Below are 11,208 nucleotides of genomic sequence, written 5' to 3'. Positions count from 1 at the left end.
TGCCTGCACATACACCTGCAGGCCAGAAGAGGGCATCGGATCATGTTATGGATGGTTATAAGCCACCATGTGGTTGCTGGGAATTGAACTCAGGACCTCTGGAAGAGCAGTCAGTGCGCTTAACCTCTAAGCCATCTCTCTAGTCCCAATCCCACACATCTTAAGAGATAACACATTCCTGAATCCTTGAAGTGCAAACGTCTGTTGTGTGGATCATTTCTTTCTGCTCTTAATGTGTGCCAAAGAGTCAGAACACTTAAATGCAGCATGTGTTTCTCAGGCAAGGCTGTTAGAAACATCTTTTCCCCATTTGTTTCTGTAGCAAAGTGAATGGAACCAATTGGGAACCGGTCCTTTCTATGGAGCTAACCATTTCCATCTGGCTTGACACACTGCACAAAAGGAAATCGAACGAACAATAATCGGTCTTTGAATCATGCAAGTTAAATGTGTGAGTTTTCAAAGATTTGGAGAGGTTGGTGGATGACATTCCTTTAGCTAATCTTTCCCACAGTTGTTCTGTGTCCAACAGGGGAGCCTTAGCTGCTTCCACAGCCAAGACCTGGGATTATAACATTAGTACAGCCAATGAAGTATTATGAAAGGAATCCAATCCTCACAGATGATTTTAACCTCAGTCATATGGAACTTGGGGGAACACAATGTTGGGATACACAATGTTGGCATCTTAGATGTTGGAACCAGCACAAAGCTTTGACTCGTTCTCCCCTCCCAACCAAATCATAGAGTCCTTCATCAGCTGGATTTCACTCAGAATCTCTTGACTGGTGTGATTTTGGGTTTTCTGGGTTCCTGTAAAGTTATTTTAAAATTCTTACACAACAGATGTTTTCCACCTCCTGGCCCAAAGCCACAGCATGGTAGTTGATGTAGCAACAAATACCAGCTGAGACCACAATTCTAGCAATCAATCACCATACAAACCTTTCGGTGCATCTCTGTAGGTGACATAAATTCATGCACGTGAGGTCACAGCTGGAGTCTCTCACCGAGGCTCTTCAAGATGGACCAGAACCCAGATAACTACTGGTCTTTTACAAACCACGAACACAAATCCTGAGAAGCCACAGGGCGGAGAAGCAGGCAGGCTAACTGCAGATCTTTACCTCTCCCTTCCATTCTTCCAAGTCCAATACTCTACGCTCACGCTTATCTCTTGGGCAAAACACCGACTGCAGTCCCCCTTTCCTCTCTGACCCCTGTCTCCAGCAGATCACATAGATGTCCTCGAAAACTCGCCCCCCCCACACCCCCTCCCCACTGTGGCAGCCTCCAACAGCAGCAGGCATCTCTGGGAACACTCAAGCCTTGCAGACCACGGAAGCTGTTAAGCCAAGGGCAGATCTTCGCCCTTCCCTATTCTCCTCCCAATCCAATCCCCCCTCTGCAACACTCTCTGCCAGCTCTGTAGCCGACCGCCTGCTGCAGCCTTGCCTCCCTCCCTGTACCAGCTCCAGTGGAACACACAGAACTTCTCCAACCTTCTCCCCAGTACCCAGCAATGTATCCCATTTCCCAACTCCATCAGGTATTCTCTGGGAACTCACAGGCCAATTGAGCCAGGGAAGCAGGCACTGATGTCCAGTTACTAAGAGGTCAGCTTGGGTCTAAGGCCTAGAAGGAATGGCCAGTGAGATCACGTGCTGCCTTGATACCAGGTAAAGCTGGAGGGGCCTCAAATGGCCCTCAAAAGCTACTCTCCCGCTCCACTACCACAGACAAAGTCTCCCAGCTAAACGCCCTTCCTTGTGAAAAGAACTCAGCACCATTCCTGCTTGTCCCAGGGCGGTGACCTTCAGTTCCCTGCCAGCCTGCTGGCGTATTCAAGTGAGCCAACTGCATCCTCTCAGGGCACACAGGGCTCGCTTCACCCTCCCGATACTACAAAAACCTGCCTCACACAGCTCTTGCTTATTCAGTCTGTTCACACCTGACACTCCTGTGTGACCCACTACAGCAGACAAAAACGCACGGCCCAGTCCTGTAGCTATATGGTTAACAACTGCTATCTCTTTTATCCTCTTTGGCAAAGTGACTAGAAGATGATTCAAACCACCCACCTCTCTAATCTACCATTTCCTCCTCCCCCATGGGGCATAGGTCTTCCTTTAGACTTCATAACGTTTTCTAAGATTCCTGCGATCTTCCCTGTATCCCTTGTACCCCCTCCTAAGAGAGAGAACTGCCCACCAGAATGGCTACATCCACTCCTGCAGGGGATGGGGGTCCCACCGCTGTATTCTCCACCACCAGCAGTTTCTTTTCTTTTCTTCTTTCTTTTGGCCAGAGCCTTTCTAACTAAAGTGTTGTACTATTGTTTTGATTTGTAGCCAATACTTCTGGTTGTTAGGGTGATGGCTGAGGCTTCCAACTGTTATTTCCACCTTGTTTGCACTCGGAGATCTGGCCATCAAAATCCGGAGCTTCCCTGCACCCGAGATTTACTTCCTTTTAACAGAATAGGTGGGAACACAGGATCCATTCTTCTGCTGTTTTGAAAAAAACACATTTAAACATCAAGAATAAACATCACCTCAGTGTAAAGGGGTGGAAAAGATATTCCAAGAAGACGGGCTCAAGAAGGCTGATGACATCAAATCAAAAACTAATCAGAAAAGATAGGGAAGGCTTTATATATTCACCAAAAGAGAAATCCGAGCTGGAGAAATGGCTCAGAGGTTAAGCACATGGACTGCACTTCTGGAGGTCCTGAGTTCAAGTCCTAGGAACCACATGATGGCTCACAACCATCTATAATGTGATCTGATGCCCTCTTCTGGCCTGCAGGTGTACATGCAAGGCAAACACTGTATACAAAAATAATAAATAAATAAATCTTTTAAAGAGAGAGAGAGAGAGAGAGAGAGAGAGAGAGAAATCTACCAAGAGGACAGTGCAGTTCTTAACATCTATGCAACAAACAAAAGGGCACCCAAATATATAAAGGAAATACTACTGCAGCTTAAATTACACATTAACCCTCACACACTGATAGTGGGAGAGTTCAATACTCAGTCCTTGCCAATAGATAAGTCATCCAGACAATAACTAAGCAGAGAAATGTTGGAACTAACTGATTTTATAAACCAAATGGACCTATCACATTTACAGAACATTTTACCCAAAAACCTTGTGGCATTTTCTCCAAAGCTGATCACGTACTTGGATACAAACCAAATCTCAACAGACACAAGAAATTTGAAATTATTCCCTGAATTCTATCAGGCCACCATGGATTAAAGGTGGATATCAACAACAAAAGAAACAATAGAAAGCTTACAAATTCATGGAAACTGAACAACTCACCACTGAAAGAAAAGTGGGCCAAGACAAATTAAGACAGTAAAGACTTTCTATAATTGAATAAAAATTAATATACAAACTTACGGGACACAATAATGGTGGTTCTAAGAGGCAAGTTCATAGTAAAAGTATCTACATATTTTTATTGGGGTGATCTCGTACAAGTAATTTAACAGCACACCTGAAAACTCTAGAAAACAAAAGGAGCAGACAGCAAGAAATAATCTAATTCTGGGCTGAAATCAATAAAATAGAAATAAAAAAAATACAAAGACTCAAACAAAAGAGTTGGTTCTCTGAGAAAACCTACAAGATAGACAAACCCTTATCCAAACCATCTAAAACATGGAGAGAGGATATCCAAACTAAGAAAATCAGAAATGAAAGGGGGGACATTACAACAGACACTGAGACAATCTAGAGAATCATAAGGACATACTTTTAAAAACCTGTGCTCAGGCTGCTGGAGAGATGGCTTAGAGGTTAAGAGCACTGACTGCTCTTCCAGAGGTCCTGAGTTCAATTCCCAGCAACCACATGGGGGCTCACAACCATTTGTAATGAGATCTGGTGCCCTCTTCTGGTGTGCAGAGGTACATGTGAGTAGAAGTCTGTATAAATAAAATAATTAATTAAAACAAAACAAAACAAAATCTGTGCTCTAATTTTCTCTATATATACCACTTACCAAAGTTAAATCAAGATCAGATAACCACTTTAAATAGAACTATAACCCCTAGTGAAATAGAAGCAATAATTAAAAATTTTCTAAACAGAGGATGGAGAGATGGCTCAGTGGTTAAGAGCACTGACTGCTCTTCCAGGGGTCCTGAGTTCAATTCCCAGCAACCACATGGTGACTCACAACCATCTATAAAGTGGTCTGACGCCCTCTTCTGGTGTGCAGATAGAGCACTTATATGCATAAAAATCAATAAATAAATCTTTTAAAAATAACAGGGCATGTTGATGCATGCCTTTAACCCCAGGCCTCGAGAGGCAGAGACAGGCAGATTTCTGTGCGTTCGAGGCCAGTGTAGTCTACACAGTGAGTCCAGGACAGTCAAGGTTACACAGAGAAACCCTGTCTTGAAAAACAAGACAAACAAACAAGCAAACAAAATCTTCGAACCAAAATAAAGTCCAAGGCCACACAGTTTCAGTGCGGAATTCTATCAAACTTTCAAAGAAGAGTTCATGCCAATGCTCCTAAATTATTCCACAAAAATAGAAAGAGAAGGACCATTGCCCAATTCATTTTCTGATCCCACACTTACCACGTAAAGATCCAACACAGAAAGAGGATTATAAATAAAATTCCCTTTTGAAGATAAGTACAAAATACTCTATAAATCTTTGCAAACTGAATCCAAGAACAGGTCAAAAAGATATCTCCCATGATCAGTAGGCTTCATCTCAGAGGTGGGTTGATGATCTAAGACACATAAATCAAGAAATGTAGTTCACCATATAAACAAACAGAAAGACAGAAATCACATGATCATCTCATTAGATGCAGAAAAGGCCTTCTGCATCCCTTCATGATAAATGTCCTGGAGAGATTGGGGATACAAGGGACATACCCCAACAGGTGAAAAAGCCACTTACAGCAAGCCCTGGAGAGATTGGGGATACCAGGGACATACCTCAACATGATAAAAAGCAGTTTACAGCAAGCCCATAGCCAACATCAGTTAAATGGAGAGAAACTCAAAGTTATTCTACTGAAATCAGGAACAAGACAAAGTTGTCCACTCTCACCATGTCTATTCAATATAGTACTTGAAGTCTCAACTAGAGAATAATACAAATCAGAAAGAAAGAAGTCAAAGTATCTTTATTTGTGCATAATATAATAGCAGACATAAATGATCCTAAAGATTCCACCAGGAAACTCCTACAGCTGATAAACACTTTCAGCAAAGGAGCTGGGTACAAAATTAACTCACAAAAATTAGTAGCCCTCTTGTATTCAATTGATAAATGGTCTGAAAGAAATCAAGGAAACAATACTTTTCACAATAGCCTCAAAAAATATAAACTATCTTGGAATAACTCTAACCAAGCAAGTAAATGACCTGTGTGATAAAAACTTTACAACACTGAAGAAAAAAAAATGATGAAGATATCAGAAGATGGAAAGATCCTCCCCTGCTCATGGATCAGTAGGGTTAATATAGTAAAAATGGCCATCCTACCAAAAGCGTTCTACAGATTCAATGCAATCTCCATCAACATTCAAACTCAATTCTTCCTAGATCTTGAAGGGACATCTTTGGTTTCAGATGGAAACACAAAATTTCCATGATAGCTAGAACAATCTTGAACAATAAAAGCATTGCTGGAGGTATCACCATCCCTGATTTCAAGTTGTGCTATGGAGCTATAGTAATAAAACTTTGCGGTATTTTTTCCCAAAGATTTATTCACTTATTACATATACAGTGTTCTGCTTGCATGTGTGCCCACACACCAAAAGAGGGCACCAAATCTCACAGATGGTCATGAGCCACCATGTGGTTGCTGGGAATTGAACTCAAGACCTCTGGAAGAGCAGACAGTACTCTTAACCACTGAACCATCTCTCTAGCCCCAACTTTGTGGCACACAAAACCAGACACACTAATCAATGGAATCCACACACCTACAGACATTTGATTTTTTAAATATAGAAATCAGAAATACAGACTGGGGGGTTAAAAAAGACAGCACCTGTAACAAATGGTGCTGGTCAAATTGGATGTCAATATGTGGAAGAATGGAAATAGATCCACATTTATCCCACCGTACAAAACTCAAGTCAAAATGGATCAAAGATCTTAACATAAAACCAGATACCCTGAACCTCATAGAAGAGAAAGTGGGAAATAGCCTTGAAGGCATTGGCACAGGAAAGTAGTTTTGAACAGAACACCATCAGCACAGCCACTAAGAACAACAGTCAACAAATGGGACCTCGTGAACATGAAAATCTTCTGTATGACAAAGGACAACATCATTCAGATAAACCAACAGCCTACAGAATGGGAAAATATTTTTTACCAACTACACATCTAACAGAGGCCTAATATCCAAAATATAAAGAGCTCAAAAAACTAGATATGAAGAAAAAAATAACCCATTTTAAGATAGGATCTAAATAGTTTTCTCAAAAGAGGAATCTCAAATGTCTGAGAAACACTTTTTAAAATGTCCAAGCCCTTTAGCCATCAGGGAAATGCAAACCAAAACTACTTTGAGATTTTATTTTACACCAGCCAGAATGGCTAAGATCATTAAAACAAGATCATACTGGCAAGAGTGTGGAGTGAGGGGAACCGCTGCCGGTGGCAGTGCAAACTTGTACAGCCACCATGGAAATCAGTGTGGCATGGCAGTTCCTCAAGAAGATGAGAATTGATCGCCCTCAAGATCCAGCTACACCACTCGTGGGTATCTACCCAAAGATTGACTCATTCTACCACAGATACACTTGCTCAGCCATGTTCGCTGCTGATCTACTCATAATAAGTAACAGCCTGGATGTCCCTCAACAGAAGGATGGGTAAAGAAAGTGTGATACTTTCCCCTGGCGAGGCTACCTTGCCAGGCCACAGGGGAAGAGGATGTGCTTAGTCCTGATGTGACTTGATATGCTGGGACTGGGGTGGGGCTCCCCTTCTCTGAGGAGTAGGGGAGGGGGGATAGGGGAAACAGGAAAGGGGGTGGGACAGGAAGTAGAGAAGCGAGGGAGCAATGACCAGGACGTGAAGTGAACAATTAATAAAAGTTTTTAAAAGTGGGATATACTCACATAATGGAGTATTTCTCTGCCATTAAAAGAAAAGGAAATAATAAAATGTGCTGGTTAATGGATGGCACTAGAATAATTCATCCTGAGTGAGGTTACCCAGGCCCAGAAAGACAAATATGGCCTGAATTCAGGACCTTTGGAAGAGCAACCAACACTCTTAACTTCTGAGCCATCTCTCCAGCACCCCATATTTGAACCTCATATGTCACTCGGAAGCAAACACATGGATGTTCGAAGGAAACGGAGCTAGAATTCAGCTGCAAGCAGCTACAGAAACACAAGGGACTCAGTCCTCACTTGTGAGTAGAAGGCCATCAGCAAAACTGTAGACTACTGCGCTTGCGTTCTGTGCCTCTAAGATTATAATATAAAAATGGTGGTTTTAATATTCTATACCAATGTCTGCCAGTCTTTGGTTGAGGGTAACTCTCTCAGTTAGGATGGCTAGCGAAAGTCCCTAAGCAGAATACTCAGATACCAGGAAGTGGTACATACCCTGCATTGTGCTGATGTAATAAAGGAAGAAGAAACGGCTAGTTTACACATCGTATCTGTGATCTCCACTGACTTCCATATCCCCCTGGAGAGCAGGAAGCTGGTACAAGTAAGGGCACTTTATTGTCTCCGGCCTGCCCACCAGACCTCCTTACAAGCCGTGTCTAACCACCTACATAAGCATTCCATGTAGCCCTGCTAAGTATTCCATGGGGCTCTGTGATCTATGCTCTGAGAAATACGGTGCTACACAGTGCATCACACAGTGTCCGGCAAACGGCACACGCTGGCTGGAACAGAGGACACATAGTCTGTGGAACAAGCACGGGGTAATGTTTTCTGTTGTGTCTTTTTTTGTTTCACAGTTTTTTTTTTGTTTGTTTGTTTGTTTGTTTGTTTTCTCTCCCGTTAGCACTCGCTCTTCCGGTTTAGGGGCTCTGTTTTCTTTCTAGAATGTTCTAGGCTCTACGCTCACTCTTCAGTGTGCTGTCGACAATTGGGTTCAATTTGGCAAATATTTCCCGAGCACCTACTGTACGCTAAAGCCGCTTGAGTGTTGTGGGGTCCACACAGACAACTAACTTGGACCCTTTCTGACGTCACGGCAATTTTCCTCATTAATTCCTTCTCTCGGCCACCCCGTTTAAAACCGACTGCTTCTGAGATACAAACTTCCTAGATATGTAGACTGTTACATTAGTGGGGGCTCCAAATGAAACTCTCGGTGACGCCTACGGTTGTACCCTTCTGTCCCAGACCCAAGCTTAGCTGTGTAACTTGCTTTGCCGGTAGACGCTGCCAACCTGATACAAACCAGCCGAGGCCGGATACTCATCACACACTGTAGCTTGCTCTCACAGAACGCTACATCGCCATGAGAGGCTGGTCTAGAATCCTTAAAGATGAAAAATCATGGAAAGACATATTTCACTGTCTGTCTGGGATGAACCCCTTGTTAGGTGGTCCTGCCTGCTGAATGAACGCGATTGTGACAGGGAGCCAGGCTGAAAAACCAATCCATCCCGGCTTACAGAATCACGCAATAGAAGTGTTTTTTGACTGTCTTTCTGTACAGAGACAGTGAAACGTGCATGCGTTTTAAGGTTCTCTGTGAGTCCATTCTGCAAGCAGAAGTGCACGGGCACCTCAGTCCACCTTCTGATATTAAGACTTTTTGACGGTGGAGCAGCAGCACTGCCTTCAAATTCTCTTTGCTTGGAATGTTGTTTGAAACTTTTCACTTTCAGTCTCCATGAGTCTTTCAGGGTGGTTAAGTTTCTTGCAGACAGAAAACAGTCAGACCATTGTCCTAGTTCGGGTTTCTATCGCTGTGACGAGATGCCATGACCACAACTGGTTTTTTTTGTTTTTGTTTTGTTTTGTTTTGGTTTGGTTTTTCAAGACAGGGTTTCTCTTGTGTAGCCTTGGCTGTCCTGGACTCACTTTGTAGACCAAGCTGGCCTCGAACTCACAGTGATCCGCCTGCCTCTGCCTCCAGAGTGCTGGGATTAAAGGTGTGGACCACCACACCCGGCTCACAACAACTCTTATAAAGGAAAACATTCATTCCGGCCTGGTTTACAGTTCCGAGGTTTAATCCACTATCACCAAGGTGGGAGGCGTGGCAGCGTGCAGGCAGACTTGGTGCTGGAGAGGTAGCTGAGCGTTCTACATCCTGATCCACAGGCAGAAGGAAGAGACTGTGAGACACCAGGCCTGGTTTGAGCATCTGAAACCTGAAAGCCCGCGCCCACTGACACACTTCCTCCAACAATATACCACACATATTCCAAAAAGGCCACACCTCCTCATAGTGCCACTCCCTATGGTCCTATGGGGGCCATTTTCTTTCAAATTACTACAACCATGTTTTAAAAATATAATTAGCCAGTTTTCATTTTGTGTGTGTGTGTGTGTGTGTGTGTGTGTGTTTTCATGTTTTAGGGTTATTATCAAAAGATATTTCTTTTTCCTACTTCATCCTAGAAATTTGCTGCTTTCCTGGGTTAATAATGTTTCAAGCTATCCCACTTCCCGCCCCCCCCCCAAATCATCAAAAGACCTTTATTATGAAAACTGTAAAGTACACCAAAGAATGAAATTACAGCAGATGGTAGAAGATAAGAAAAAGCTGTAGTACCAGAAGTGGTCTACGGATTCAATGCAATCCCCATCAAACTTCAATGCCATTCTACACAGAAACAGCTTAATAATTCTAAAATACACACAGATGGCCTAAAAGCCAAATAAAGGCTTCTAAGGAGTAGTATAAGAGTCATCAAAATACCCGGCTTCAAAGTACAATAAAGAATTATTGATGCCGGATGGTGGTGGCACACGCCTTTAATCCCAGCACTTGGGAGGCAGAGGCAGGTGGATCTCCGTGAGTTCGAGGCCAGCCTGGTCTACAAAGCAAGTCTAGGACAGCCAAGGCTACACAGAGAGACCCTGTCTCAAAAAACCAAGAGAAAAGAAAAAAGAAAAAAAAATCACTGACAAACAATAGCATGATACTGTCACAATATTGACACACTGACCAAGTAGAATAGAAAAATCCCAAAATGGGCCTATGTAACTATGGCTATATTTCTTTCTTTTTTTTTTTTTTTCTCCCACAAAACAACCACACTTTATTTAGCTTAACAGTTTCTCTGATACAAAGAGAAATATCAAAAGAAAACCTAGGACATATGCACATGTAACCGCCCCCTCAAGAGGACAACGTTCCCTTCAACAGAGAAAATTATCTTCGCTTCTAGAAGATGTTTCCACTCCCCATTCCATGTACTCTTCCTCTTGTAGTCACTTGGGCCTTCGGGATAGCAGCTTTTCCTCGGCCAGCCCCTGAGCCTTGGGTTTCATTTTTCATGCCCTTTAACATGGGTGCATTTTTCAACATATCGGGCAAAATCAGAAATCGAATCTTGCTGCCGCATAGGTACACCTGTTCCAGCTGTGCCACTCGGCCGTCTCTGTATGTGACCGTGATGTTGGACATCTGGCAGTTCATGTTGTCCTCTGCTTCAGTGAGCTTCCCTCGGTACACCTATGTGACCCTCAGCCTCACGCAAGACTTTAATCAGCACTCCAATAGACATCTTGTCAGGACAGGGCTCTTCCTGTGCAACTAACTGCAGGTTCCTTTTCAGTTCTGGCACAAATGTTAGAAGGTGAAAGCATGAAAGCGAGGGAAGCGGTTATCTTTCTTTTAAAAGAGTCAAGATGTGCATTTGAAAGAAGGTAGGTTTTTTTCCTTTTTAAATTTTATATATTCACTTTATATCCCAACCGTAGCCCCCTCCCTTCTACCCTCCTTCCCCATCTCCCTGTCCTCTGGAAAGGGGAGCGCCCCACCACCACCAACCCACCCCAGCACATCAAAGTAACATCAGGACTGAGCACCCAGGCCGGGTTAGGCAGACAAACCCCCTTGTCATGTTTAAACCTATTTTTCTACTACAATTTATTCTTTCTCAAGCTCTAATGCTTACAAGTGTATTTATACCTCTTTTCTCCATAGTACTATTTAAAGGACCTTCTGTGACATTGGTTTAGTGGTCACCGGCTGCTTTAGTTTAGGCTTGTCATGGAAGTTC

At 43.1% G+C, this 11,208-nt stretch overlaps 1 pseudogene; it reads right to left on the bottom strand.

Moving 5' to 3' along the window:
* Positions 1-10,355: 10,355 nt before the first annotated feature.
* LOC127190076 (small nuclear ribonucleoprotein Sm D3-like) lies at positions 10,356-10,710 on the bottom strand (annotated as a pseudogene).
* Positions 10,711-11,208: the final 498 nt, after the last annotated feature.

The sequence above is a fragment of the Acomys russatus genome, chromosome 5, assembly GCF_903995435.1.
Source record: "Acomys russatus chromosome 5, mAcoRus1.1, whole genome shotgun sequence".
NCBI classification, from domain to species: domain Eukaryota; kingdom Metazoa; phylum Chordata; class Mammalia; order Rodentia; family Muridae; genus Acomys; species Acomys russatus.
The sequence above is the reverse complement of the archived record's forward strand: the minus strand, read 5'-3'. Positions and strand labels throughout refer to the sequence as shown.